The 8,319-nt window shown below is 35.0% G+C and overlaps 1 pseudogene; it reads left to right on the top strand.

Moving 5' to 3' along the window:
* The first annotated feature begins 7,149 nt into the window (after positions 1-7,149).
* On the top strand, positions 7,150-8,111 carry LOC104866081 (annotated as a pseudogene).
* The last annotated feature ends 208 nt before the right edge of the window (positions 8,112-8,319 follow it).

Consider the following 8,319-nt stretch of genomic DNA (forward strand, 5'->3'; position numbering starts at 1 on the left):
TATTCTGGGACTTCCCAGCCTCCAGAACAGAAAGCCAAAATAAACTTCCATTCTTCATAAATTAATATTTCAGTTATTCTGTTACAGCAACAGAAAATGGACTAAGACAATCAGAGCTATCAAAAAGCCAACTAGAGGTATCTTGTATGAAATGCACTGAAAAGCACATAAGCACTTTAAAATTAGGAGGTAATATGTCGCAACAACTAATAGTACAAGCTTATTATGGCTTGTATCTAGATGTCCCCCAAAACCTCAAGAACTCATAAGTGGGCCTTTTGGATGTGGCAGGATCTAGGGTGTCTGAATATAGATTAAGGATGTGTCATAACTAAATTGGTCAACTGACTGGGTTAGCATCATTCTGGGTATGAATAATGGGGGAGCCCACCCTGGGTGTGGATGGTACCAACAAACAGGCTTGTAACCTCAATGAAATAAAAGGAAAAGGAGGCTCAATACTGCTGCTTTATTCGCTCTTGCATAACACACCATGAAAACCCAAAGATAAAGGAGGAAAGGCTTATTTTAGCTCACAGTCTGTAGATGTTTCAGTCTATAGTCAGCTGGCTCCACTGCAGGATGACATGGCAGAGGGAGAATGGCAGAGAAGGAAGCAGCTGAATTTGATTATTAATTCTTACTGTCTTTTGGTGGAGTTTTTCCGGTCTTCTAAATGTAGGATCATGTCATATGCAAATACTTATGCTTTGACATTGTCCTCTCCTACATGTATCCCTTTTGTTTATTTTTCTCACCTGGTTGCTCTGGCTAGTGTTTCAAGGATTATGTTGTACAAGAGTAATGATAGTGGATGTCCTTGTCTTGTCCATGACTTTAGAGGGAAAGCTTTCAGGCTCACCAATTTTTTTTTTCATTAAGTTTATTGGTACATTTTGGGGATACAACACAGGTACACTCTTCATTGTGAATTTGTATCTTTACATGATATATCCCAATTTAATATGAAGTTGGCAGTAGGTTAGTCACAAATGGCTTTTTTCTGATTGAGATAAGGTCCATCTATTTTCTTCAGGGCTTTTGTCATGAACATTTTGTCAAAGGCTCTTTCTGCATTTATTGAGACTATTGTGTGATATTTGTCCTTGTTTCTGTTTGTATGATGAATTACATTTATTGATTAACACATGTTGAACCATTCTTACATGCCTGGGATGAAGCCTTGTTGGTCATAATGTATGATCTTTTTGATGATTTGTTGCATTCTATTTGCCAGTACCTTCTTAAGGATTTGTGCATCTATGTTTATTAGTGAGATTGGCCTGGTAGCTCTCTTTTATTGTTGGATGATTGTCTGGTTTTCATTTATTTAGACATATGTTTTTAGCTAGTGTGTGGTCTATTTTGAAGAAAGTAACATGTACTGCTGGAAGAAAAATGTGTATTCTCTTCTTGTTAGTTGGAACACTCTTTATATATCTATTAAGTCCAAACCTTTCCAAACTCTCCCTGAAAATCAGTTTCAAAGGTTTCTAAACCACATGGTCAGGCAGCCTCTCAGCAATAACCCCACTCCTGGTACCAAAATGTGTCTTAATAATTCTCTTCAATGTTGGGACATGCTGGTTTGGGTCTAGATGTCTGCCCAAAACCTCATGTGGTTATAGGCTTGATATAGAGTGTGTGAAGCTGGAATTGATTCATGATTCAATGCTAGGCTCAAAGACACTAGGAATAAGGGTGTGAGTGCTATCTGCCCTAAATAGTCTGAACAAGATAAAAGGAGCAGGGTGATGCTGTTAACTCTCTTGTTACCCTTGCTGCCTTGTGTGTGTCATATTGTTTCTGTTCGGAGATGCTTGTTTGCCCTCCCAGCTTCAGAGCCAGCTGATTATGGACTGAAACCTCTATAAACATTAAGCCAAATAAACCCTTTCCCCTATAACTTTGATTGTCAGGTATCTTGCCTCAGCAATGAGAGAAAAGTAACTAACACAAGACACATTACCCAATATTCAAAAATTAAGGTAAGCGAGGTTTATTTTGGCTCACTGTTTGTACAGGTTTCAATCCACAGTCAGCTGGCTCCAAGGCAACACAGCGTGATAGAAGGGTATGAAAGAGGTGAGTTGCTCACAGCAAGGCAGACAGAAAGCAGAGAGAGAGTAATAGAAGAATCCTGGAAGCATTTGAGCATGCCCCAAATGACCTACCTCTTCTTACCAGTTCCCACCTTCTAATAGTAAGTCAGCTTAAACCCTCATAATTTAATCACCTTCTCACAGTCCCACCTGTGAGCACATGAGTCTCTTGGGAGACATCTAGCTATAAACTATAACAGTTAGTGATGATAACTATGAAAGATATAATTAAGCATATTATTTATGTTACCCTGGATTTACAGCAAGAACTGAAATCAAGATAACCAAAAACCTGCTAAGATATTACCAGCATATTCCATCACTTTCTTTTTTCAGTGAAGTTACTAGTCCTAACCTTGATAACTGATGGAGACAGAAAAAGAAAGAATGAATTCTTATCCAGACAATTACTTGGCTTACTATTACCTTAATGATTTCTTAGATCCTCATATTAAATAAGAACTCATTAAATCTTAATATGTTCTTCAAATAAGGAAAGTTTTAGAACATGTTCAGTTTTGCTACTAATAGGTACAGACAGTAAAAATGCATATAAAGGATTATTTGGTGGTCAGAATGATAGGAATCAACAAGGTCTTTCGCCTAGATTTCCAGATATGTGTAGCTCTATGTCAGCATGTAGCATATATTCAATGTATTAAATGCTACTCTGAGACTCACTGAATACTTGAAAAATTTTCCCAGTGGATCAGCACATTTGCAGAACCAGGTGTTTCTATAATTGTGACACCATGAAAAACATTCATAATGCTCCAAGGTCCTTTAAACTCTGCTTCCACCTGTACTTTTTGGTTGAGCCTAGTGACTGCTTATGCTTTTCAAGGATCTACTTGTTTGTGTAGGTGCATTTCTTTGTTTCTGAAGTTATTTTGCTACATTTTAAAGAGGAAAATTTATAGAAAAAGATTTAACAAGCTGGTGTTGGGAGTCACTCACATCTCAACCAGGTGCACTCCTAATATGCAGGTGTAAACCAATGAACAGGTAAGGAAAGCATTATGTGAATAAAAGCCTCTGAAGGATTAATTGTATGTCTATAATGAATGTATCCCAAGGGGCACTTTAAACATCTGTTGTAAACTAAAGTATTCTCCTCCTTTTTCTCTTAACATTTTTCAGTTTCTCTATGTCATTTATATGCACAGTCTATATTTGAATATCATGTAAATGAATTTCTCTTTTCATATATAAAACTTAAATCTATAGGAAATTTAATTTATAGGTAACAAACACATATTTTTCCACTTCTAAATCTACTGATTTTACACTTCTAAATAACCAATTATTTTAATATTAGCAAATGATTCATTTATATTCAAGAGTACTCTATTAAGGGCATATTTTAATTTCTTAGTACCCATTTTACCTACATTAGACAGCAACACAATCACTTAACCCAGGTCCATCCTTAATTTTTTTCAAAGAGATAATCATCTGTACTACTTAATTTCTTCATTCTGAAAAACTTAGAAGAAATCCATTCTCTAATTAGTTTCCAATAAAAATAACTTTTATTCATTCCAACTCATATGTATGATTTTGTTTTCTGTGTTTCATATTTGAGAGTAACTTACCTATTTACTTTTCATACAATCTATAATCAAGTAATATTGAGGTTATTTTTAATTCTGTAGAGTCATATTAATGGTGTTTTTACAAGTTTATGTTTAATTATATTTTTATCATTGTAAAGCATTGTTCTATAGTTGGTTTTAGATTTTTAATGGTATTTTCACAACTCAAAATGTAATTAAAAACCAAGAATGGAAAAAGTAAAATCTTTGGATGAATGTAGATAGTGTATTAACTCTAAATATAAGCCTTGTTCTCATATTTTGAGTAGAAAATTAAAAGTTTGTGTGAACAAATTTTTAAGAAAGAAAATTATTGTACTCTTGTCTTGAATATTTGAAGATTTTGATATTTATCTCCACCCAATGTTTGCTACTCAAAAACAGAAAAATATTTTAACTGTGTACTTTATCAAAGATCTAAAAATTTAGTACTGAACAAATACATTAATATCGCTTTTACCTGCTCCACAAGATCAGACTTCCAAATGTTAATGGTATTAGTGTCTTCACATACAAATATTGTGAATTTGATATGATAAAATTATTGCAATGTTATTGAATTGAAGAAATGTAAAGCAATCAGTATCATATTAGTTGACTGAAGGAGGGTGTATTTGTTACTTTTTCCTTTTTCCTTTTGTTTGTGATTTACACAATAAAATTTTATTTTCTCACAATTGTGATTATAGAAAGTCCTAGATCATATTGTCAGCAGAATTAATATCTCCTGAGGTCACTCTCCTTGATTTGTGCATGGCACTCTTCTCTCTGTGACCTGTCCGTGCACACACACACACACACACACACACCCTGGTGTCTCTTATAGGGACACCAGTTCTATTGGATTAGGGCCTCACCCTTGAGACCTCATTTAACCTTAATCACCTCTTTAAAGTCTGTATCTCCAAACAAATTCACACGGGGCTTTAGAATTTTGACCTATGAAATGTGGGAGTGTAAACAATTAATTTCAGAGAGTAAAGTGAATGAAAGGAGAGTACGATTTGTTTTTAGAAGAGAACAGGTCTACCAGCCCTGTGTCATCAGGATAAATCACGTAACTACTCTAAGTATTTCTTTTTTCACCTACAAAATAGTGATAATAATCGATATGAAGTTACTACAAGAAAATTATAGTTGTTATATCTCACTTAAATTTTAAGGTACTGATAGCAAAGTTTTCTACTGCAAGGAGGTAACAAAATTAGGATCATTTCTCAGTAAATTAAAATGAAATGAAAGATGTCATTAAAACTTTAAAGATAAAATCAGTGGTTACAAATTGGCAGTTCGTGGGCCAGAAAGAGCTTGCAAACTGGCTGTTGATCTGCGCAGTTTAAAATTTGTTAAATTAGTTACCAACCTTTAAAAGTGAATTGAATTCACATACAAGTCTGTATTTTCAGTTTAACCTCTTGCTAAGTGTGCTAGTAATGGATCGGTCCTAGCTTTTGAGTAGCAACCTTGCCATAGGCATATAGTTTTCGCAGTAATACACAATCCTTGTTTTTGTCTGCACATAGCAATTGACATTTATTGTCACAATTTTGTGTTACACAAATATAACAATACTTATACTGGACCTCTGGCTTATTTCCTCTTGATCAACCAATTATATCAACCTATAGGTTATTAAATAAAGAAGCAATAAAATACCAAACTCTTTATAGTTTATTCATAAGAAAGTATAGTATGAATAAGTTATAAGAAGTTTTAAAAGGGGGCAGAATGAAAAATCCACTAAATAATAACACATGTAAATTATGGAATCTGTTAATACTTATGGATATTTTGATTCTCACTATAAAAATAAACAACTAACTATAAAGCACACTCACCACAAATATCCATACACTCCACGTTAACATATTAAAAGCCTCTATGTTAGAATTAACATTCTTCTAGCAGTTTCTTCAGCTGTTTTTCTGACTGAACTATTAACTCTGCTCTGGGAACAGTAGTACCACTGAAATCTCTCTTCATTCACTTGGAAATGAAGATAAATGCCTGGGAGAAAATAAGGCTGACTGTGATGGACTTCACAGAAATAATCAGCATGAGGCACGCAACCTGAACATTAGAGGCTGAATGCCTGGTTTGGAGGAACTGAGAACAGAGCTCCCTGACTGCCCCACACTGAGTCATAGCTTTTAAACAAGGCCTTGAGTCAGAGCTCTCAGGCTAGGCCTGCTGTTGGCCTGGCTCCCCATACGCCTGTCCCTTTTTTTCCAGAGGTTGGGCCTGTGATTTAACATAGCAGTGACAGCAATAGTTATCCCAAAAAACATCCTTAACAACTCTTTTCTAATACAAATCACTTATTCTTTGTGAAAGATGAGTGAGTCATTCAGGGAGCAGACTGCCCATTAGTGGTACATTGTTAATTGGCTCTTTAATTAGTTTAGTGGCATATAATTATTTGAGGTCAAATAATAATTAAATTTTTGTACACTCCTTTTTTTCCCTAGTAAATTATCACTGGACCACCCTGCATGAAGAAGGATCTCTAAATAACACACAGGATGCTTGCTCTATAACACAAGGAAGTGTGTGATTTTTCCCTACAAAAGCACCCTTTTAAAAAAAAAAAAATCTCTTCATAAAAAGTATGATTTCATCATCATTGTTTAGAACATTCTTTTAAGACTAAAAATCATCAAATAAAAATGTCACAAATTTTCTTCATCCAATTGAGTTGTCTAAAGAAAACATAAAAATTATCAATATTTTAGGATAAATCTCAAATATTAATTGGAATTTCAAACAGTAATATGAATTTTCCTGTAAAGGTTTTATTTTTTAAAAATTAAGTATTCTACAAAAGTAAACTTGCCTTCCAAAATTACTTTAAGGGAAATAAATCACCTAAAATATCTACAGCCTTTTTTCTAAGAATCAAGCGCTTGATTTTTTTATTTAAGATGATTCCACTAAAATTTCATAAAATTCTACTTAAAAATTAAAATCCAGAAATTTGTTTTCTTATTCTGACTTAGGAATAATAGAAAAAAATAATCAAAACCACATTAAAGATTTTTGAATTGTAGTAAAAGAAAAAATGATTTTGGAAATGTAATTTAAGAAAATTCAACATTAATCATCACTAGAGAGTGACTAAGAAAGACTGACTGGATTTAAAAAAATTTTTTTCTTCATATTTTTACCTACAAAATTGTATATGTGAAATTAAAAACTATATTCCTACCGTGTCACACTCAATTAGGAGCTCTACCCTAATTGAATAAATTCTGGTATATGCAATAATTATCTCCAGAAAGAAAACATCTCACTCGAAAATACATTTTGATTATATCAATATTTTTGGAAGAATTTCAGCGAGCACTTAAAGTTCATCCTTACTTTTAGACCTTCATAGCTTTTATCAGCTCGTTAGAGAAAAACATGTCTGAGGAAGAAATTTTACTTAAAAAGTAATATAAGTTGTGGCCCGGATGTCGGGACTCCGTCCCTGGGTCCGCGGATCCCAGGGTCCCTGCTGGGAGGCTCACGCTAGGCCCTTGGCTGTAGATTTGCAACCAGCGTGCCTTGGGCTTTACTGTGAGAAGATCTTGTTATTTAAAAATGACTCCCCTGAAATATATGGAGAATGTAGGGTTTGCCTAAAAAGGCAGAGAAGGAAAGCGCAAAAGAACCGTCAGCCCTGCACAGTGTCCAGAACTTGGTGACTGTCGCCACCTTGGGTTCGTGGCCTTGCGGCCTCTCGTTTCACGCTTTTTCTTCATCGAATGGTGCTTGGGAAGAAGAATTGCAGTGCAGTCTTCCAGCCCGTCACTACATTGTGCGCAGTGTTGCAGCTGTCACCACCTGGCTCTGAGCGACCCCATGGCCTCTCTACATCCGGCTGATGCTTTACAGCCCAAGTCCAGATTTCGGGACCACGGGGCACTGTACTCACGGTGCACTCAGCTGTGTACCCGCTCTACGCCATCGTGTTTATTTATGCCGCGTCCTGCTTGGTGTCCATGATGCTGCTTCGTCCCCTACTTGGGATAAAATCACTTCTGGGTTGGGGAAGTTGGACCGATTTTAAAATATTCACGCTGTGCTTTATTTCTTCCTGATATTAACTGTTTTTCAGACAGTTGGTGGAGGCCTTTTATATTATGCCCTCCCGAATGTTATATTTGTGTTATCTTCGGTTACTCTGTGTACATGTCATTTTCTGAAATAGAGAACTGCTACGATCTTCAGGTCAGGAAGAAAGAGTCAAAGAGTTATCGTTCTCTCTTGGTTACTTCATTCCTATGGAATAATTTCCAACTCCAAAGTGAATAAATTTGAGCAGGATCTTCCCCTTTTGGCTCTGGTACTTACATCCGCTCTTTTTTATTTATTTTCTTCAAAATTTACCATACCTGCCAGGATACTCTCAGAAGAAGTCAATGAACATTGAATATGAAAAAAAAAAAAGAAAAAAAATAAGACGTAGTCTTAATAATACAAGTAAATAATTTTTTTTCAAAAATATATTAACTTTTCTGTCATACACAGCAACAAGATTGTCAGTATATCTTTATGTTTGTGCTTTGGTTTGTGACTTAACAGACCTTATGGTTAGGCTTGGAAAATACAAAATATCATGATACTCTGCTAATTAGTAC

This window comes from Fukomys damarensis, unplaced genomic scaffold, assembly GCF_012274545.1.
Source record: "Fukomys damarensis isolate Sample0158 unplaced genomic scaffold, DMR_v1.0_HiC HiC_scaffold_18, whole genome shotgun sequence".
Lineage (NCBI taxonomy): Eukaryota > Metazoa > Chordata > Mammalia > Rodentia > Bathyergidae > Fukomys > Fukomys damarensis.